General features: G+C 43.4%; 1 long non-coding RNA gene across 2 annotated transcripts; it reads left to right on the top strand.

The window, feature by feature from the left end:
• Positions 1-98: 98 nt before the first annotated feature.
• Positions 99-23,525, top strand: LOC122697752. Of its 2 annotated transcripts, none has more exons than XR_006342171.1 (3): positions 99-1,676; positions 16,055-16,194; positions 22,040-23,525. It is a non-coding gene; the product is annotated as an uncharacterized LOC122697752 (long non-coding RNA). The 2 variants fall into 2 exon arrangements; XR_006342170.1 differs by lacking the exon at positions 99-1,676 and adding an exon at positions 13,630-14,010.

The raw sequence follows: 23,525 nt of genomic DNA, 5'->3' as shown, positions 1-23,525 counted from the left end.
TTTTGCTCCAGTGCACAGACTCTCTAGTTGTGGCATATTGGTTCAGTAGTTGGGGCACACAGGCTTAGTTCTTCACAGCTTGTGGGATCTTAGTTCCCCGAGCAGGGATTGAACCCATGGTCCCCTGCATTGCAAGACAGATTCTTAACCAGAGGACCAGCAGGGAAGTCCCCTGCATTCTCTTCTTTTATATTTTCATCCCTCTACTATCCTACGAGAGTTAAGTCCTCTCAACCAGAGGGTCAGGAGTAAGTGATGATATTAAATGGTCAAAGTATTTCACTGTGTAATTGCTTTCTTTCATCTTAAAAATTGCCTTCTCTTTCTTCCTATGTGCATGTTTGGCTAAGTATGCTGTCATTTTTAATCTTTATTCTTGATGAGGCAAAGGAACCAGAAGCAAGGGGAATGACATTTAACAGCACATTGTACCAGAGGAAAGGAAAAGCAAATTTCAAAAAGGTGAGCTGGTGTGCTGATCTGCTATTTCTGGCTGCGAATAATGTCATCAAAACAACAAAATCCAGCCAGAAGTTACTGAAACAATAGGAAAACCTTGTCATCTATGGAACAAGAAGTCTTATGTTAGATCAGTTTCAGAGTGTTTCATTCAAGTGGCTTGATGATATCAGTAAGGAACCAGTTTTCTGTTTTGTTTTTTTCTCTGAGAGGCATGGGGAAAAAAGTGTTTCCTCTCTTTATCGGGAAGAAGAATCTTCCAGCAGACATCCCTTCACATCTCATTGGCCAGAATTGTGTCACAGGCCTATGCCGGATCCAGTGACAGGCAAGGGGACTGGAATTTCCAGGGCCGATTTAGGCAAATCACGATTCACTTCCTGGGGATGGAAGATATGTAGCTTCCTGTGAATCACGTGGTTAGAGTTCCGTTGGCAGGGAAGAGCAAGTCGATGGCTGTGTCTGCTAGGAGTAATCACGATTAACTGCTTTCAGGTTTAAAAGCACCTTGAGCATTCTACCTTTTTCTACTTCTCTGCTCAAAATTGCACACATTCTTCAAGGCTCAACTCAAATGTCACATTTCCCTTGAGATTTTCCCTTATACCTCTAGTCAGAACTTATTACTTCTTCCTAAATATGCCCAGAGCCTTTGTCTCTCACACATAACACTTTTCACAGTCTGCTTTGGGTTAAGAAATTTGTCTTTTTGTCTTCTCTAATTCTGAATTCCTTGAGAGGAAGGACCACATATGATTCATGTTTATGTGCTAAGCCCAGGGACCAGCACATTTACTGCCGTTCCCCACAAGTTGATCCCCATAAGACAGATTCACCTTGAGTCTGGGGACCATTATCGTTGGTTCATCATATACCCAGCACCTAGGGAAGTACCTGGTGCATGTAGGTGCCCAAAAGGTATTTTGAATAAATAGTAGAATAATAATAACTACCAGTCTCTACTTCTGGTCAAGGTGGATGAGAGAAGGGGCTGGATTTACACTTCCATTTCAAACAGGTAAACAAAAAAACAGACAAAATATATGAAACAACAGTTTCCAAGGCACTGGTCACCAGCAATGAAGGACACTAGAAATAAGTAAGGTGACTCCTACCATGGTCCCAGTTTGCTTTTCTTCACATATTTTCCAGGGTACAATTCAGAGAGGAGAAACTAAGATGAAACCTGGCAGATGCCCTGAGTTGAAAAGAGAAAGGTGAGTGTCCAGGGACCAAATCAGCCACATTTCTTAGGAGACAGAACCAGACAGCAGACAGCTGCTCAGAGAGAGACCCCAAAGATCAGCAGAGGGTCCCCTTGAGTATTCAGTAGAGGACTGATCAGTGCATCCGTGAGCCTGAGGAGTGAACCACCTGAAAGGGTGAGAAGGAATCGTGAGAGTCAGGAATGATGCCTGTTCCCAGCAGCTGGACTGGAAGGACAGTTCCTGGGGCACTGGTAGAATGTGTACTCAGGCAGGTCTTGATTCAGTGGTGGGGAATAATTAGCCGCAGACAGAGCACTACTCCAGAAAGTGTGTGATGAGCACAAAAGCAAGACGTGGAAAAAAAAATCAAACTATATCAAAGTAACTGAACTTCATCCCAGGTAAAAAAGCTCAAGAAAAACCTTAGAGGAATGCAAAAAATATCCAGCACCCAACAAGATAAAACACAGTTACTAGCATCCAGTCAGATACAAGAAGGCAGGGAAACATGACCCGTAATGAAGAGAATAATCAATCAAATAAAACTGGCCCAGAATAGACACGGATGTTAGAGTGAAGAGGGAAGAACATTGAAAGTTATTATAATTGTATTCAGTATGTCTAAACGATTCAGAAGAGACAATGAAGATATAAAAATGACTCAAATTGAAAATCTGGAGGTTAAAAATTATACCTAAGATGAAAAATACACTTCATGGTTATAAAGAAAAACTATTGCTTTTGTTTACATTACATACAGTACTCTCTAAATACTACTATATTTTGTAGACTTTGACACTTCTGACCACCATGTGTCTGGGGTTTTCCCAAGGAATTCTGCAGCACCACCAGGGTCCTACAGTCTCACTCAGTTCTAACATATCTACCCAGAGATGTCAGATTGCACAGGTTAAGGGTACAATCTTACATGACTCTCCCCACCAATTTCAGATGTTGGTTACAAGTCCAAGTTGTTACATGTGCTTCTGACTACTGTCTATAGATTGAGTCCCCTCCTTGATCCAATTAATTTCCTAGAATTTTTCACAGAACTCTGGAAAACATTTTATGTACTTGATTATAAAAGGGTATAACTCAAGGACAGTCTGATGGAAGAGAGGCGTAGAGCAAGGTATGTGGGAATGGACGTGGAGTTTCCATGAGTCCTCTGGACTTACCATTCTCTGAGGACTTCTGTGTCTTTGTTGTTGTTCAGTCACTAGGTCGTGTCCGACTCTTTGTGACCCCATGCAGTGCAGCACTCCAGGCCTCCCTGTCCATCACCAACTCCCGGAGCTTGCTCAACTCATGTCCATCAAGTCACTGATGCCATCCAATCATCTCATCCTCTGTTATCCCCTTCTCCTCCCGCCTTCAATATTTCCCAGCATCAGGGTCTTTTCCAGTGAGTTCTTCGCATCAGGTGGCCAAAGTATTGGAGTTTTTCAGCTTCAGCATCAGTCCTTCCAGTTATACCCAGGACTGATTTCCTTTACGATCTCCTTTCATTTCAAAGGACTCTCAAGAGTCTTCTCCAGCACCACAGTTTGAAAGCATCAATTCTTCAGCACTCAGCCTCCTTTATGGTCCAACTCTCATATCCGTACATGACTATTTGAAAAGCCATAGCTTTGACATGCAGACCTTTGTCGGCAAATGATGTCTCTGCCTTCAATATGTTGTCCAAGTTTGTATTAGATTTTTTTCCAAGGACCAAGCGTCTTTTAATTTTTGTGGCTGCAGTCACTATCTACAGTGATTTTGGAGCCCAAGAAAATAAAAATCTGTCACTGTTTCTACTTTTTCCCCATCTATTTGCCATGAAGTGATGGGACCAGAGGCCATAATCTTAGTTTTTTGAATGTTAAGGTTTTAGCCAGCTTTTCCGCTCTCCTCTTTCACTTTCATCAAGAGGCTCTTGATGTTCCTCTTTGCTTTCTGTCTTTAGTGTTATCATCTGCATATCTGAGGTTATTGATATTTCTCCTGGCAATCTTGATTCCAGCTTTTGACTCATCCAACCTAGTATTTCTCATGATGAACTCTGCATATAAGTTAAATAAGCACAGTGACAGTATATAGCCTTGACGTACTCCTTTTCCAATTTTGAACCAGTCCATTGTTCCATGTCTATTTCTAACCGTTGCTTCTTGACCTGCTTACAGGTTTCTCAGAAGGCAGATAAGGTGGTCTGGTATTCCCATCTCTTTATGAATTTTCTAGTTTTTGTTGTGATCCACACTGTCAAAGGCTTTAGCATAGTCAGTGAAGCAGAAGTAGATGTTTTTCTGGAATTCCCTTGCTTTCTCTATGATTCAGCAGATGTTGGCAATTTGATGTCTGATTCCTCCGCCTTTTCTAAATCCAGCTTGTACACCTGGAACTTCTCAGTTCATGTACTGTTGAAACCTAGCTGGAAGGCTTTTGAGCATTACCTTGCTAGCATGTGAAATGAATGTTCAAAAGTAGTTTGAACTTCCTTTGGCATTGCCTTTCTTTGGGACTGGAATGACAACTGGTCTTTTCCGGTCCTGTGGCCGTTGCTGAGTTTTCCAAATTTGCTGGCATATTAAATGCAGCACTTTCACAGCATCATCTTTTAGGATTTGAAATAGCTCAACTGGAATTCTGTCACCTCCACTAGCTTTGTTTTTAGTAATGCTTCCTAAGGCACACTTGACTTCGGATGTCTGGCTCTCTGTGAGTGACCACATCATTGTGGTTATCTGGGTCATTAAGACTTTTTTTATATAGTTCTGCTGTTTATTCTTGCCACCTCTTCTTAATCTCTTCTGTTTCTGTTAGGTCCTTGTAGCTCACCAAACCCTTTCCTTTTGGGGCTTATGGAGGTTTCATTATATAGGCATGGTTGATTAAATCATTGGCCATTAGTGATTCACTCATGTACCAGCCCCTTTCACCTCCTTGGAGTCTGGAAGTTGGGGGATATGGCTGAGAGTTCCAATCCTATAATCTCACGGCTAGTTCCCCCATCCTTTGGCACTTTACAAAATCATCTTATTAAATTAAACTCGAGGTAGGTGAAAGCAACTTGTTACAAATAACAAAGGACACCTTTATTACTTTTACCATTTAGGAAAATCCAAGGGGTTTTAGCTCCATGTCAAGAAGGAGACAAAGACTGAACATGCATTTCATAAAACAAATCACAGTATCACAAAAGCATTAGAAAATATTAATGCACTTGAAGGCATAGCAATAGAAACTATCCTAAAGGAAACACACAGAGAAACATGAATTTAAAAAACAGAGAATCAGTGATACCTGGGACAATTTCAAGTGGCCTATTATATGACTCTGGTTTTGCTAAGTTTTCGGCATATGACTGACTCTTAGTGAAGGCCCGGTGGCTCAGATGGTAAAGAATCTGCCTGCAATGCAGGAGACCCGTTTCGATCCCTAGGTCGGGAAGATCCCCTGGAGAAGAGAATAGCTACCCACTCCAGTATTCTTGCCTGGAGAATTCCAGAGGAACTTTGAAGGCAGTAGTGCATGGGACCACAAACAGTTGCCACGACTGAGCGACTAACACTTTTACTTTTCACTTAGGAACTAACCTGAGCAGTTTTGCTAAATATTCAGCACAGCCCTGACTCCTAGTGAAGACATGAAACATACCCATTCATCACGTTATCTTGAAACCCAGTGTCTGAGGAATTTGGAGGGGAATTTTTGCAGCTTGTCAGCATTGTTTTTGAGATTTCTGGAGGACTTTGCTTTTATGGAGCAAGAATACGCTTACATGACCAAGCAGGGTGCTCTTTGGGGCTCCTTTGTTCTGAGGTATTCTGTACCTACAACAGTGGTTCCTGGCCCAATAGATTAATTGAATTTGGCTATGACTTTTACAGAAAGGGGGACAATAGGCGATTATTTCTGACTTTTCCAGACCCATTCCTGTGAGATAGCCTTTGGTTGTTGATGCATGTCTTTAATGTTGTATATTGCATCCTTTTCCTGTAGGTTTTTATGAACATTGTCATTTGGGGTCCTGTGAATGTTCTTTAGCAATCAGCTCTGTAAACGTCCATTGATAGTGTGAAAAAATGTGCTTTCAACCCTGCTGCTACTAAGTCACATCAGTCGTGTCTGACTCTGTACGACCCCAGAGATGGCAGCCCACCAGTCTCCGCCGTCCCTGGGATTCTCCAGGCAAGAACATTGGAGTGGGTTGCCATTTCCTTCTCCAATGTATGAAAGCGAAAAGTGAAAGTGAGGTCGCTCAGTCTTCGCGACCCCATGGACTGCAGCCTTCCAGGCTCCTCCATTCATGGGATTTTCCAGGCAAGAGTACTGGAGTGGGGCTTTCAACCTTAAAGCATTTATGCAAAATTATGAAAGCAAAGAGTTAGAGCTATGGTCTAACAATGGTCTGGAACAATGGTCACAGAATGGAATTATAAAAAGTACTCAATTAACCCTAAAGCAGAAGAGAGAGATATGATTTGTTGCCATTTCCTTCTCCAGGTAATCTTCCCAACCCAGGGATCAAACTTGGAGCTCCTGCATTGCAGGCAGATTCTTTACCAACTGAGCCACCAGGGAAGCCCATATGTGTGTGTGTGTGTGTGTGTGTGTGTGTGTATAGAGGATATATACATATATATATATATGTGTATAAAATGCAAGCAACATTGAAAAAAAAATCCCAAAGCAAGTAGACAAAGAGAAAAGGGGGGGGGGAGGGACATAGAAAAGATGAGATAAAATTAGAAAATAAATAGCAAAATGATAGAATCAAATCTAGTCATGTTAATGATCACATTAATGGTAATCATATGAACACCCCAGTCTAAAAGTCAGAGGCTGTCAAGTTGTGTAAAATAGTGATATATAGTTATGTGCTGCTACAGAAAATACACCCTAAGTATTGAAAAGACCCTGATGCAGGGAAAGATTGAGGGCAGGAAGAGAGGGGACAACAGAGGATTAGATGGTTGGATGGCATCACCAACTCAATGGATGTGAGTTCGGGTAAGCTCCGGGAGTTGGTGATGGACAGGGAAGCCTGGTGTGCTGCAGTTCATGGGGTCGCAAAGTCAGACACGACTGAGTGACTGAACTGAACTGAGCTGAACTGATAAGGACAAATGGGCTAAACAGTAGAAAGATGGGAAAAAATAACATACTGACACTAATCAAAGGAAAGTTGGAGTGACGACTATATTTGTATCAGACAAAGTACATTTCAGAACAAAGAACATTGCTAAGAAAAAGGAAGTCTTATCATAATCACATAAGGATCAATTAATCAAGAGAGCATAACAATCCTAAATGTCTATGTACCTAATGGCAAAACTGCAAAATAAATGAAGCAAAAAAAAACATTGCAAAGAGAAACAAATACACAATTACAGAAATTTTTAAAAATGCTCTCTTAATAACTGATGGAACAAGTAGGCAGAAAATCAGCAAATAGTGGACTTGAATAGCCCTAACTATGCTTGAGCTGATTGACATTTCAGAAAATTCTACCCAACAATAGTAGAATATACATTATTCTCAAATTCACAAAATTTGCCAAGATAGTACATCTTCTGGCCCATAAAATGTCTCAATAAATTTAAATGGATTCAAGTAACATAAAGTATGTTCTTGGAGTGGATGGGCTGGTTAACTACCAACTGTTGGGTTTCATAGTCAAAGCAAAACTAACTAAAGAAAAGACTAACTTCAGGCAATCAAAAAAGTTAGCTTGCCTTGGGACTCTCAGTTTCAGATCCAAAAATAAAAGAGCTTGGAAGTTGTCACTCCTGACCTTACAACAAGAAAAAAGTTGAAAAGCAGGGACTTTTCTTGGACTCACCAGAAAACTGAGGTTTCAGAGCAAACCACCACCATGAATCTGGAGAGACAAGTGGCTGCAGATATTCAAGGTCAAGATCAGCTTACCTGAGCAGAAGCCGCCAGAACCAGAACCTGGTAGGAACAGTAGAATAGTCATGAAGATAAATTGCTGAGGCTGTGTGTGGACTAACAGGAGAGTGGGACTCCCCTGGGGGCAGTTATCCTGAGAGCAGGGGGCAGATGTTTTGTGGTTTTACCTCCAAGAACCATACCAGGCAGTTAAGTGCCAAGAAAAAAATCATCTTCTGTCTCAGCAGGTAGACAAGGAAAGTAACCATTTTGAAATATGCCCAGAATATTCTCCATTACACAGGATTGACTACTCCCCAGTGAAAAAAACTTTTCAGAGCCTTATCTCATCTTGGGAAAGAGCATTTAAAAAAAAAATACTGGAATATATTTGATTTAAAATGTTGCGTTAGTTTCTGCTATACAGCAAAATGAATCAGTTATACATATACATGTATCTGCTCTTTTTTAGATTCTTGGGGAAAGAGCATTTTCCTGTCTCCAGCCCCTCTAGCTTTTCTGTATCACCTAAGAGGGAAGGGATAGCAAAGAAACATTTGTTAAAGGATGCAAGCCCACAGGAAGACTGAAATTTAATTGTTAAGTTTATAGAATGCTTCCCTTCCCCCACTCTTTGCCACCACATTGACAGGGCTCCTGTATAAGTGAATTACTGCTGAAAGAACTGTAAGGCTCAGACTCTTTTTAAGAAGGAGTTCTTAGGGAAACCCAAAGACAACAGAGGAGATTTTTAAAAAAGAACTCTAGAGAAATTTGAAGCCCCTGGTTTCCTTATGGTTATAGCAAATGTGAAACACAACCCAACTTCTGGTTGGATTTACATAAAACTTCGCTAAATGGTTATTTGCCTTAGTTCCTATTACCTAATAGTTCATGTCTGCCTTTCAACGGAAAAGCACAAGACATGATAAAAGGGAAGAACAAATAGTCTGAAGAGGCACAGCAAGGATCAGAACTGGGTATAGATATGATGCAGATTGTGAAATGATTGATAGGCCATTTAAAACAAGTATGACAAAAATGTAAAGGCCCTAGTTGAAAAAGTATACAACATGCAAGAACAATAGGTAGTAATGGCAGAGAGAAAACCTTGAGAAGAAGGGAAAGGAAGTGCTCACACACCAGGGAGTCCCTCGAAGACTCTGCATACACAGGATCAGAGCAGAAAGAATGCTCTGTGTGGGCAGCTCATTGCCAAGAAGCAGAGGAGAGGAAGGTCCTGGATCACTGATGTGGGGCTCTTTGGGGGGCAGCAGAGAGTGGAGGCTCGGAGTGTTACCTAGTGGCTGCTTCTCCACATAGCAAAATGCGTCAGAAGTGAGGAAATTTATCCCAACATGGTGATTTTGCAAGGTGTGCTTGGCTACAGCGTGAAGGGCAGGTTAAAAAGCAGAAAGATAAGTTAGAAAGCTGTTGCCAGTGTAACAAAGATCACAACTTTGATATCTTAAATCAAGTTATTTTTATCCTTGGTGCTATGGACTGAACCATGTGCCATCCCCCCAACACCCTGTAAATCATATGTTGATGTCCTAACTTCCAGTGTGACTATATTTGAAGACAGGATCTTTAGGAGGTCATTAAGATTAAATGAGGTTTGAAGGGTGGGGCCTTATTTCAGTAGGACTGGTAGCATAATAATAAAAAGAAAAGAGAACTTCCCTACCGCCACCCCTGTATGCCCACCCCTTGAAAAGGCCACGCTAGGATATAGTGAGAGAGTGGCCATCTGCAAGCCAAGAAGAGAGTGCTCACCAGAAACTAACCATCCTGGCACTCTGATCTTGGACTTCTTGCATCCAGAACCATGAGAAAGTTAATTTCTGTCATTGAGGCCACCCAGCCTGTGGTAGTCTGCTGTGGCAGCCAGCATAGACTAATACACCTGGTAATTCTATTTCATGGTACAGCCAAGTTGTGTGTAGACAAAGAGGACCCCAGTCAAAAAGGTAAGAGCCTAAAAAAGCAAGAAAGAGGAAGTGAGTGGTAAAAAGTCCTAGGTTGGCAGAGTCCTGTGGAAAGTAGATGAAATTTAGAGACTCTCAACTAAAAACTGGCTAAAAGACAAAATTCTGCATTCATTTCAAAAGATTCGTGGATCACCTGGAGTGCCTTGTGGACCCAACATGCTCTTCTGAACCCTCACTTACAGAACCACTGTCTTAGAGACTAACCAGGTGGGCTGAGACCACCCTTCAAAGAGCTTTGAAGGGAGCTGCTGGGGCTGGGTTGGGGTTGGGGGGATGTTGATAACAAGAAATCAAATGATAACATTTGGAGGAGGAGGAAGGGCAGTTATTGGACCTCACGTGTTAGGAGTCAGGGTCTCCATGGAGTGTGAGGTGCTGGGGCATGACAAGAATGGAAAAGGTTAAGATTAAACTCGCATTAGGGAACAAGAAATAAGTAGGAATGAGGAAAGGAAATTCAGTGTATAAGCACAGTCAGCTGAAGTCGGATTATATATGACTGCTGTAGAGTTCATCAGCCTGATGTGCAATTTTCATCAGCTCTAGCTGGAGGGTTTTAGCAACAGAAATAGTGGCAGGAAAAAAATAGATTGGGGTTTACTGCAAATTAAGGATTGTCCAGGAAAGTATAGGGATAGATCTGCTATAAACTAGTAATTATTTTAGATGAAGGCCTAACTCCCAAATATTAGATAAGGAAAGAAAGAAAATACAGAAGGAACTCTCCAAGTGATTGGGAGGGAGAGGAAATGGGGCACGGAAGGAAGGAAGCTTAAAGAAAGAAAAAGAAAGAAAGTCCTTTCAGCCTTTGGGAGGATTAGCACCTTAGGTATCCTTGGCCTGCCCTGGGGCATTGAATTTCTTATTCTGAATGTATGACATTTGACTCCCCGTTAGGAAGAACTTAGAGGAAGATTTCCTTTGTTTGCCCAAGGCATTTAACTAAGCCCCACAGGCAGGAAGTTTCTAGAGGTGTTCTACTCTGCTCCCAGTTTCCCCAACCCCTGTCTCTGAGGCAGGGACTTATAAGGCTTCCCTGACTCTAATGGTGGGCTGGGAAGACCACTGGTGTGAACTTCTCTTCTCAGGTATGCCAGTAGAAATTAGACAGGTGTCTTCTTATACTTGCAATACTTAGTGAGTCCTGGAAGAGGTGCAGTGTCCACACGGCCTGCACAGGATGCTGCAAGAATAACTTCTGGCGCCCTCCTGTGCAAAACGTAATCAAAAAACTTTCAGGATTTTTACCAACAAGCCAAAGGATAACCAAACCAAATGTACTATACAGCAAAGACTTTTTCTCCCTTTTGAACATTATATGAGTGACATAAAATGAAACTTCAGTTCAGTTTAGTTCAGTTGCTCAGTCATGTCCGACTCTTTGCGACCCCATGAATCGCAGCACGCGAGGCCTCCCTGTCCATCACCAATTCCCGGAGTCCACTCAAACTCATGCCCATCGAGTCGGTGATGCCATCCAGCCGTCTCATCCTCTGTCGTCCCCTTCTCCTCCTGCCCTCAATCCCTCCCAGCATCAGGGTCTTTTCCAATGAATCAACTCTCCGCATCAGGTGGCCAAAGTATTGGAGTTTCAGCTTCAGCACCAGTCCTTCCAATGAACACCCAGGACTGATCTCCTTTAGGATGGACTGGTTGGATCTCCTTGCAGTCCAAGGGACTTTCCAACACCACAGTTCAAAAGCATCAATTCTTCGGCCCTCAACTTTCTTCACAGTCCAACTCTCACATCCATACATGACCACTGGAAAAACCATAACCTTGACTAGACGGACCTTTGTTGGCAAAGTAATGTGTCTGCTTTTTAATATGCTATCTAGGTTGGTCACAACTTTCCTTCCAAGGAGTAAGCGTCTTTTAATTTCATGGCTGCAATCACCATCTGCAGTGATTTTGGAACCCAAAAAAATAAAGTCTGACACTGTTTCCACTGTTTCCCCATCTATTTCCCATGAAGTGATGGGACGAGATGCCATGATCTTAGTTTTCTGAATGTTGGGCTTTAAGCCAACTGTTTCACTCTCCTCTTTCACTTTCATCAAGAGGCTTTTTAGTTCCTCTTCACTTTCTGCCATAAGGGTGGTGTCATCTGCATATCTGACGTTATTGATATTTCTCCCAGCAATCTTGATTCTAGCTTCTGCTTCTTCCAGCCCAGCGTTTCTCATGATGTACTCTGCATAGAAGTTAAATAAGCAGGGTGACAATATACAGCCTTGACGTACTCCTTTTCCTATTTGGAACCAGTCTGTTGTTCCAGGTCCAGTTCTAACTGTTGCTTCCTGACCTGCATACAGGTTTCTCAAGAGGCAGGTCAGGTGGTCTGGTATTCCCATCTCTTTCAGAATTTTCCACAGTTTATTGTGATCCACACGGTCAAAGACTTTACAGCAAGTCTTGCCACAAAGAGATAACCATGTCGGCATCTTGTTGTGTATTAGACCTGATGTTTTCATATGCAAGTATAGAAATGCATGTTTTATGAAAATGGTATCATATTATACACATTGTTTTTCAATCTTCTCCTCCTTCTGCAGTTTATCAGTTTGTTGTGAACACTTCAAGTCTGTTTACAGTCAGCCCTTCCGATCTGTAGGTTCTGTGTCCAACGAATTCAACCAATAGATTGAAAAATACTTAAACATTTTTTCTCAAAAAGTTCCAGAATGCAAAACTTGAATTAGCCATGTGCCAGCAACTATCTATATAACATTTTCATTGTATTACTTATTATAAGTAACCTACTGCTGCTGCTGCTAAGTCGCTTCAGTTGTGTCCGACTCTGTACAACCCCATAGATGGCAGCCCACCAGGCTCCGCCGTCCTTGGGATTCTCCAGGCAAGAATACTGGAGTGGGTTGCCATTTCCTTCTTCAATAAGTAACCTAGAGATGATTTAAATTACACAGGAGGATATGCATAGATTATATGTAAATACTACTCCATTTTATGGGGCTTCCGTGGTGGTGCAGTGGTAAAGAATCTGCCTGCCAATGCAGGAGACATGGGTTTGAACCCTGGGTCGGGAAGATCTCTGGAGAAAGAAATGGAAACCCACTCCAGTATTCTTGCCTGGGAAATCCCATGGACAGAAGGAGCCTGGCGGGCTACAGTCCATGAGGTCACAAAGGAGTCAGACACAACTAAGCAACTAAACAACAACAACACTCTGTTTTATACAAAGGACTTGAGTATTCTCTGATTATTATATACCTGGGGATTTGGGAACCAATCCCCTCACTGATGCTAAGGGATGACTGTACATCTACACAGCATTCTTTTTATATATTCATTTATTTTTATTAGTTGGAGGCTAATTACTTCACAACATTACAGTGGGTTTTGTCATACATTGACATGAATCAGCCATGGAGTTACATGTATTCCCCATCCCGATCCCCCCTCCCACCTCCCTCTCCACCCAATTCCTCTGGGTCTTCCCAGTGCACCTGGCCTGAGCACTTGTCTCATGCATCCCACCTGGGCTGGTGATCTGTTTCACTATCGATAATATACATGCTGTTCTCTCGAAACATCCCACCCTCGCCTTCTCCCACAGAGTCCAAAAATCTGTTCTGTACATCTGTGTCTCTTTTTCTGTTTTGCATATAGGGTTATCATTACCATCTTTCTAAATTCCATATATATGTCTTAGTATGCTGTAATGGTCTTTATCTTTCTGGCTTACTTCACTCTGTATAATGGGCTCCAGTTTCATCCATCTCATTAGAACTGATTCAAATGAATTCTTTTTTAATGGCTGAGTAATATTCCATGGTGTATATGTACCACAGCTTCCTTATCCATTCATCTGCTGATGGGCATCTAGGTTGCTTCCATGTCCTGGCTATTATAAACAGTGCTGCGATGAACATTGGGGTGCACGTGTCTCTTTCAGATCTGGTTTCCTCGGTGTGTATGCCCAGGAGTGGGATTGCTGGGTCATATGGCAGTTCTATTTCCAGTTTTTTAAGAAATCTCCACACTGTTCTCCATAGCGGCTGTACTAGTTTGCATTCCCACCAACAGTGTAAGAGGGTTCCCTTTTCTCCACACCCTCTCCAGCATTTATTGCTTGTAGACTTTTGGATAGCAGCCGTCCTGACTGGCGCTACACAGCATTCTTAAAGGTTGCATGACATTGCACCTTTCTTCAATTGTTGAGTGTTTAAACTGTAGTGTATTGGATATCCATTGACAAAATAATGCTATGTAGTGAGAAAAGCACAAAATCTCAGTGGCATACAAAAGTAAACATTTGTTTATTGTGCCAGTTCACAGGAGTTCAGCCGTTCTGGGCTGGCTTGGCTGCTCTCTACTGGTCTTGCTTCTGCCAGCTGTGGTTGGCTGAGTCGTCCTCCTCATTTTGACTTGCTCATGTGTCTGAGACTGGCTGGTTATCAATCCCTTTAGGATGTCACAACTGAGACAACTAGGGCAGCTCCACTGTGTGCCAGGTGAGTCATCCTCCAGGAAGCTGGAGAATTCTGGGAGAGGCCCCGTTTGAGGGCAGTGGTCCATTTTAAGTTCAGATTAGACATGCTAAATTGGGTACCTTTGGTATCTTCAAGGGGAGGTTTTGAGAGGTGGGGTATGCTGTTCAGAGGACAAGTTTGGGCTGGAATGATTAATATTTTAGTCTTATGTATTTTAGGAATTAATTGAAATAGTAGGTCTGAATTAAATGACTTAATTTAATTTGAGAAGAGATTAAAGAGATGTAGGAGAGAAGAAATATAGGAGAGAGGAGACTTAGAGCCCAGCCTGGAGGACTGAGGCAGAGGAGACCTACAAACCCCTCTCTCTTGTCAGAGAAGTAGAAAGAGAACAGAAAAATGGTTTGTTATGGGAACAAGGAGACAGTGTTTCAAAAAGTGGATGTTCACAAGGGCTTTGATAATTTTAAAAATTTATTTATTTGGTTGTGCCAGGCATTAGTTGCTACAAACGTGATCTTCAATCTTTGATGCAGCATTCTGGGTCTTTAGTTGTGCCATGTGAGATCTAGTTCCCTGACCAGGAACCGAACCCAGACCCCCTGCATTAGGAATGCAGAGTCTTAGCCACTGGACCACCAGGGAAGTCCCTCTGATAGTTGTCGAAAGTCAAGTAGGAGAGTTGGTCTCCAAAGATGGCCCCCAAATGAATTATGCCTCCTGAAATTCACACTTCATGTAGGACCCTCCTATACTGAATGAGACCTGGGTTTGTTCAACTGATAGAATTTGTAACTTTTGAGGATAGGTCATATGAAGCTTGCAGCATCAATCTGGGTCTCTTAAAGTGCATGCTCAGAGGGATGCCAGCTACCATGTAAAAAGTCTGTTTACCCTTAGACCATCATGTTGTGAAGAAGGCTAAACTGACTATGTGGATTCCACATGGAGAGAGAGAGAGAGAGATGATGCCTGGCCACCTCCTGGTTGTGGCAGCTGTTCCAACCTGGGTACCTAACATGTAAGGAATGAGCACCTTAGTGTCAAGATGACACCAGCCCTTTGAGACAACCCAAGTAAGACCTGCCCAGCTTATCCCAGTCAATTAGTAAAATCACAAGACAGAAAAAATTAATTCTTAAAAAAAAAAAGAAAAAAAAATTAATTCTTGTTTCAAGCTACTAAATTTTATACTAGAAGAAGATGGAATTGAAAAAAAAAAGTCTGCTAGATTTGGTAGTCATTATTATTTCTAGGAGCTACAGGTGTAGAAGCCAGACCAGACCTAAATGGGTTAAGAGTGGGTAGAAACTGAAGAAATTAAGAAGGCATAGAGGACTGCTTTCTGGAGAACTTTGGCTATGGATGGGTAAGAGATAGAAAGGTTGGTAGTTGGAAGAGGAAATGAGACAAGGCAGAGTTTTTCTGATAGTCTCTACCACACACACACACACACATGCAGAGACACAATGGAATGTTACTTAGCCATAAAAAAGAATGAAATCCTGCCATTTGCAACAGTATGGATGGACCTTGAGGGTATTATGCTAAGTGAAATAAAGCAAAGATAGATACCTTATGTTTTCACTCAGATGTGGGATCTAAAAAAATGAATGAACAAAATGAAAATAAAAACAAACTTGGACACAGAGAACAGATTAGTGGATACAAGGGGAAAAGTTGGTTGTGGGGGGAGGCTGTGAAATGGGTGAGGTGGGCCAATTGTATGGTGACAGATGGCAGATAGACTTGTCATGGTGATCACTCTGTAGTGCATATAGATGTCAAATCATAATGCTGTAACCTGAAATATATATATATATATGTGTGTGTGTGTGTGTGTGTATAAGTTGCCCTTGCATGCTGGCTCAGTCATTTCTGACTTGTGACCCTGTATAGTTTCTCTGTTTTTTAATATATTTGAAATTTTCTATAATCAAAAGGCTTAAAAACTGTTCTGAAACATATTCTTCATTCTAGTAAGTATTTATAGATAACAAGTTAACATTCAGTTGCAGTAACTGAGTTTAAAATATGTCCTACTGATGCATACTTCTCCTCCTAGGATATTGGAGAGAATTCCCCATTCCAGTGATACTCTACAATGGAAGGAAAAAAGAGCCAGAGGAAAGGATTGGGTTGAGAGGACAAGACTGAACATATAGGAGAGAGGAGGCATACGGCACTGCAGAAGTTCTGAGGAGGGTGAGGTGGGATCCGGGATCCAGGTCAAGGTGAGGGATGGGTCCAGTGGAGAAAGGTGTGTGAGGGTGGGTGGGGGCAGGGGGTTGAAGTCTAGAGGAGGAGGCAATTCTCATTGTTGTTCAGTCACTCAGTCGTGTCCAATTCTTTGTGACCCCATAGACTGCGGCACACCAGGCTTCCCTGTCCTTCAGTATCTTCTGGAGTTTGCTCAGATTCAAGTCCATTGAGTCAGTGATGCCATCCAGCCACCTCCTCCTCTGTCCCCCCTTCTTCTCCTGCCCTCAATCTTTCCCAGCATCGGGTCTTTTCCAATGAGTTGGCTCTTCACATCAGGTAGCCAAAGTATTGTAGCTTCAGCTTTAGCATCAGTCCTTCCAATCAGGGTTGATTTCCTTTAGGATTGACTGGCTGGATCTCCTTACAGTTCAAGGGACTCTCAAGAGTCTTCTCCAGCACCACAGTTCAGAAGCATCAATTCTTCGGTGCTCAGCCTTCTTTATGGTCCAAGTCTCACATCTATACCTGACTACTGAAAAAACCAGAGCTTTGACTATATGGACCTTTGTCAGAAAAGTGATGTTTCTGATTTTTAACTTGCTGTCTAGGTTTGAAATAGCTTTTCCTCCAAGGAGCAAGGAATTCTCAGTGGACAGCCTCTAAATTTTCAGAGATTAGGAGAAAAGTCAAATGCTACAAGGTGATGGGATTGGTAATCAGGAAATTGTAGTTAGAAGAGAATAGAAGAGATATGATAAAGTTATTCAGGTGGGTGGGGAGTGAACTTACTGGGACAACAGAATGGAATTACAGGAAACTTTAGAACTGAACAATAGACCAGGGACTTTTAGCAGGCTAAGGAGAACAATGGAAGGAAAATGCTAATGGACTGGGAGGGAAGAGAAGCCTTGCTAATCTGACTGTACTGGTGGTGTTGATGAATGAACCCACTTTGAGGGATGTGGTCTCAGGAAGGGGGTATAGGGATCAGCCACCTGCATGTTTCAAGAGTCCAGGTGATTTGGATGCAACTGCAGTTGGTTCTTAAAGCACTGTTTGAGAAACACTGCCTTAGGGGCTGGAAAGGGAGTGAGGCTGGATTGGGGCAGGAGGACTGTCACATTCCGGTGGGGAAGCCTGCTGGACAGACAACAGGACAGAAGTCTCTGTCGTTCCAGGTGGCCCTGTAGCTTCCTTGGCCCCTGGGAGGAGCTCAGACCCAAATGTGGGTGGCCTTCAAAGTAACCCTGCCTGTGCTTGCCCCAGGGGCTTCTCATCCATGGACGGTCACAACTGGAGTTTTTGTTGTTTGTTGTTTGCTTTTGCAACTTTTGATTCCAGAAATAAAAATGGGCTTTCAAAATCAACCAACCGACCAATCAACACTGTTGAAGTTGGCACATTTGGGCTAATTGTTTTCCTTTTCATTTAGGCTTATTTCCTACCGAGTGTGCGGTAGCACTTTCAAGTAAATCTTTGGTAATTCCTAAGCATCATGCAATTGCCTTCATTTCCCAGCAGGACATCCTAAAGTGGGCTCATTTGGAGAGAGAACGGGAATAGCAGTTTTTATAGCTTAAAGCCTGAAAGAAAACTGCTTTTTTTTTTTCCTTGACAGTCATAATCCACTCATGGTTTAAAAATGCATTTCAAAATCAAAAGGACTCGGAGAGTCTGGAATGTGCTAGAAGGATGTAACAAGACATTTTATTAGCCGGTTTATCTATAATCTGGATAAACTTACGTCTTGTGTCTCTTCTCTTGAAACTTCCTCAGCCATACACTCTCTGTGTTGCCTAGATGTCAAAGAATTAAGCCTGTGTTGAATTAACAGAAGTAACAGGGGTACAGAGGGAATTGCTTTCTTTTATCACGGTCTCCACTGTGACTCTCTGATTTTAATTTCCAGTGGCAGGATGAAGGAAAGGCCAGTACTCCGGGAGCGGAGCACGGCCTGAATAAAGGCCTGGAGGCCGGCAGGTCATGGGGCTGCTGTCGGGGCGGCTGGACTGAGGCAGAGAGGAAACAGGGCTGGCTTGATAGGGGAGCTGGATTAGGAAGCTGAGCAGGGGGGGCTTTGAGTGGTGCCTGGGGAAATCCTGAGCCATTTAAATGAGCCATTTAAATCTGACAGGCAAATTGGTGTTTTAAGAAGATTTACCAGGCAGTGATGTGCAGGATGAGCTAGAGTGGGTGGGGGCAGTGTGCGTGTGTGTGTGTGTGTGTGTGTGTGCATTGAGGGGGTGGGGTGACAGAAGAGAAGGGGGAATGAAGCTAGGAGAATAAAGTTTCTGCTTTGAGGCACACTTACTGAGCACCTACCATTTATCTTGCCTTGTGCCGAGCACCAGCTTTACATGCGCTGTCTTTCAGTGAATACAACCAGCATCGGCTCTCTTGTCCAAGCTGGAACCTCCGAGTCCTCCCTGACATTTTCCTTTCCTTTTCTCCGCAGTCTATCAAGCGGTCCCATCAACTTCACACTTCTCACATCTGCCTCTTCTCTTGCGTCCCCACCACCTCTATCCCACTTCAGCCACTGCTCCTCTCCCTGATGAAGGGCCTCCCTGCCTCCGTCTCCCCTCTGACTCCTGCTCCACCTGCTTGCTAGTGGTGGTGAGGATGGTCTTCCTGAAACACGTAGAATCAGGCCACGTCCCCCAGCAGAAACCCTGCAGTGGGCTCCCCACCGCCTTCAAGGGAAAAGTCTGAATCCTCAGCAAAGCCGGGAGGTCCTTAGAATGTGGGTTTTGCTTAGTTCTCCCTGCTTCCCAGCGCTCTTGCCTTCCCACCTTAAAGCCTGGGCTGTGGCCATGCGGAAACGTTGTCAGTGATCCTGAGAAGTCTCTTCTCCCTTGTGATGACATCCTCCATTGTACCCCTCCCCTCTGACTCATTCTTCAGAATACATTTAGCCATCCCTTCCTCTTGGCTCTTTTTGGCCACCCGGACCTCCTGGGTGCTTTCAAAGAACTGTTGCTATTGCTGTCCTAGAGCTTACCACAACACACTGGTAGTTCTTTCCTCGGTATGTGAACTTCAAGAGGCACCTTCCAGGGACCGCATCTTCCTCTTCACCCAGCACCCTCCTGACACATAAAAGGTGCTTAGTAAATATTCAACGAATGGGAATGGATGAAGGTACAAGAATCTGGGTGGTGGGGGTAGGGAGGGAGTGTTGGTCCCATTTTACAAATAAAGAAACTGAGGATCAGGGAGGGATTTAATAATCGGTCCAAGTCTTCTCAGCTTCACAGCCCAAAATCCACTTCAGGGTTGCTAATTTATTGTTTAGGATTTTTTTCCTCTTTCTTGCAGTCACAAAATGGAAATCATCAAGGAAAAGAGCTCTGTGTAGCACCTTGGCTGATGGTTCAGAAAGCTAGCAGTGGGGCCACTTCAGGAGTGAGTGTAACAATAGATGAAAGAGCGTTGCTATATTAGTAGGGGATTTCATAAACTGGAGTATTATTAGGTTTGGGGATTGCAAAAGGCTAAAAGACCAAATGAACCATTTCCAACATAAATTGAATATTTATTTCACTGGAAATTATTCAAATCACAAATCCTCCCTGTTTCTGAAAGCTGAAGGAGGATCTGGTTGCGTGTGTTCATTGCCATTTTTTGTTTCTCCAATAAAATGTTCGTTGCCTACCTTTTTTTTTTTTTTTGATTGACTGGAAAAATCACATTGCAAAATGATAGATATTGTTCATTTAACTCCAGCATTTACTTTTCCCCTAAAGTAGAGTTCTGTTTATGACAGATCAGACTTCTCCCCCATTTAGCACCCATGTAAAACATTGCAAAAGATTGGGTCTGCGGCTCGAATGACATGTTTGCCGCAATCTGTTCAAGCCGCAGTAGGCATGGAAGCTCTTAATGAAACGTCGGCGGATATTAGGGTTTTATGGACTGGAAAACAGTACAAATCAAAGCACTTTGCTTACTGTTTATCTGTTTAGAACATTTTTATTTTCTAAACCTAGCAATGTTCATCTTTTTCATCTGGCACTTCGGTTTGGTTCTTTACATATTGATTTTCCCGTTCACTGGCATTCTCTGATGAAGTTGGAGCACCCAGGTGTGCTGTCTGAGTGAGCAGTGGCTAGGGGTGCAGGACGGGGGGGCATTCTCTGCCCTGACACCCCTCAGTTAAGGGCTGGGAGAGAGCAGGGTTCACTGTATAAAAAGATCATTATAAGGACTTCACTAGTGCTCCCAGGGCCTGGGGCCTGGATTCCATCCCTGGTCAGAGAACTGGATCACTGCAACTAAAACCCTGCATAACCAAGTAAGTTTTTAAAAAAAGGATCACTACACCTTTCAGTCCCCTGTGTGGTTTCCCCTTGAACCAGCAGTATTGATCTATATTAGTTTCTTCTCAAAAGTTATGTACAAATCTTATAGTAAAAGTAGCATTCTCTTCTTAAATTTTATGAGGAGATAAAATAGAAAGGGTCCCAGCAGGAAGCAGAATCCATCAGAGCTGGTTTATCCAGGGGTCAGCGATTTTTTTCTGTGACGGGCCAGAAAGTAAGTATTTTGGGCTTTTCAGGCCGCCTACAGTCTCTGTCACAACTGGCCACAGACAACACCTAAAGGATGGGCGGTAGGTGTGACCGTGGGCCAGTAAAACTGTCTTTACAAAAAGCGAGGGGGTGGTTATTGGCTTGTGGGCCAAAGTTCACTGACTCCTGGTTTAGATTAAAAGATTTTAAGGGACAATGTGCAGATATGTGGGCAGCGTCAGGGGAACAGACAAGGGGCATTGAGGTATCAAGATCACAGCAGCAGGAAGCTGTTACTGCCTCAAAGGCTGGAGGGGCAGGGAGATAGGAGGTGGTGTGAGCTGTGAGATGGGGCCGTGGGAGGTAGTAGAGCAGTGAGCGAGCAGGGAAGAAACACCCACCTCTTTTCCCCCCACCCGCAGACCTGCTGTGCTTCTGGTTTGTCTGATCCAATCAATGGTCAGAGGCAAGGGGCCTGGGAGGAAGCCTTGCAGCGACAGCATCTCAGAACACAGAGTGTGGATCAGGTTGAGCAAGGGTAGTGGGGAGAAGAGATGCGGGGGTGAGGGGAGGCAAAAGGAGAATAAGCAGCCCAGGTGATGTCTCACCACTAACTTCTTAGATCCCTCTCCTTTGGGAAGAGAAAGTAAGTTTGGCTGGCTGCGTCCCTTGACCCTGACTTTGTTCTAGAGCAGAAGTCCGCAGCCCTTTTGGCATCAGGGACTGGTTTCATGGAAGGTGATTTTTCCACAGATTAGAGGGTGGGGGATGGTTTGGGGATGAGTCAAGCACATTACATTTATTGTGTACTTTATTTCTAATCTAATGCCGCCGCTGATCTGACAGGAGGTACTGGTCTGTGGCCTGGAGGTTGGGGATCCCGGTTCTAGAAACGTATGCTTCCCCGCAGTACTGCTTCAGCTTTGGGCATGTCCCCGGTCACAGTGATAGGTTCAGAGATGGGCTTATGTTATGATCTAATTCAGGCTGAGACCAAGGTGCAGACCTTTTGTTTGTTTGAACTGTTGAGGAGATAAGCTCTCTTTTTTTCCTGGTCAATCCAAGGCTTGAAATTTGGCAGCAAGCTGACCACGTGGTGAGGCCTTCACAGGGGAACTCAGGAGAGCAAGCAGATTGCCTAGGGGTGGAGTGCCATGAGCTCAGTCGCTCAGTTGTGTCCAACTCTTCTGCAACCCCATGAACTGTAGCCCACCAGGCTCCTCTGCCCATGGGATTTTCCAGGCAAGAATACTGGAGTGGGTCGCCATTTCCTCCTCTAGGGGATCTCCTTGACCCAGTGATCGAACCTGCGTCTTCTGTGTCTCCTCTATTGGCAGGTGGATTCTTTACCACTGAACCACCTGGCAAATCCTGATCCTGAGTCCCTGGATCAAGCCGTACCTGACACAAACACTCATTTCTCAATGAGGTGAGCCAATACACTCTAGTTTAAGTGAGACCAGTTTTTTGTTTGGAGCCAGAGAATCCTGGCCAAGAGAGTAAGTCCAGATTTATCACTGGAGCCAAGCCAAGACCTGCCTTCCTATAACTGTGTGAACCTCATGTGAAGTCCACAATCTAACCACCAAAGCACGCAAGAGACGATGATTCTCCTGTGCGTATGAGTATTTTCACGTGTGTGTGTGTTTGCAGCTGTGTTTGAGCAATGCCATTTATTGTCAGCATGCACACTTCTCAGACACAAAAACCTTTCTTTTTTGAATATCTGCATGGCACGGACCTCATAAGTCTCAAAGACAGCAACTTCCAAGGTAATTACAGAGATCTGGTGATAACCATAGCAACCCAGTGATTCTGAAATGTAATGTCATGCAGACCGCTGAAGCTCAGAGACCCTGATGGCAACAGAGTACCTGCCCAGGTTGTGGGGTCTTGCAGGGCTTTTCTTTTCCTTGAACAGAAGGGCTTCTCACCACACAACACCTCCCACAATGATTCTTAAGGTTTTGAATTTTTTACAGACCAGAAAAATGTCCAAAACAAAAGTACTGACATAAAGTTGCCAACTTTACTTTGCTAAGAACAGTTCACAAAAGAGATAAAACAAACAACTGCCATCTACTATTAGCATCATTTCATAAAAGAAAGGATATTTTCCCATGTCTGAAAGGAGAGAATAAAAGAGAAGCCCTTCAACAGAGCACATTTATCTTTAAGAGAAATGCACGACTTTGGGGATGCTGCGCCTCGTGGGGCACATATACATGGCGAGGCTGCCCGGATGAGGGAGGTCTGCAGGGCCTAAAGCCACTCACTCTGCCTGCCAAGGCATGAGGCCAGCATGGGCTGCGTCCACTCGAATGAAGGGGCACTTTTTTACTTGACACAAAGAGTCTTCCGCTTGCCAAACTGTGTGCTGACGGGGCTGTATCTGCCAGAAAGGGCAACCTTTTCTCATCTGCACAAAGCACTTTTGGGGCTGGCAGTGGCTGTGCTTTAGCCAGCACTTGGCACGTAGTAGTTGCTCAATAAACATGTACTTACTGGATGTTGCAGGGCTGACAGAAGTTCCATCAAGGGCCGTTCCTGGTCTGCTTGCTGACTTCAGGGGCCAGGCAGTCCTTGGCTGTTCAGCTACAGGAAGGCGTTTCATGTCTTTTCTCCTCTCACAGTGCCTAAATGGACGTCAGCGGAGAGGAAGATTACAGAAGCCTCTCCTGCTTTGTTCTTTTAGAGGACCAGAAAGAAACCAGCCTTGTTTTTTTTGTTTGTTTTTATAAATTCAAATCTTTATTGAATTTGTTACAATATCGCTCCCATTTTTTTTTTTAATGTTTTGGTGTTTTGGCTATGATGCATGTG

The sequence above is a fragment of the Cervus elaphus genome, chromosome 1 (genome assembly GCF_910594005.1).
Source record: "Cervus elaphus chromosome 1, mCerEla1.1, whole genome shotgun sequence".
Taxonomy (NCBI): domain Eukaryota; kingdom Metazoa; phylum Chordata; class Mammalia; order Artiodactyla; family Cervidae; genus Cervus; species Cervus elaphus.
This window is presented reverse-complemented; position numbering and strand designations above follow the sequence as displayed.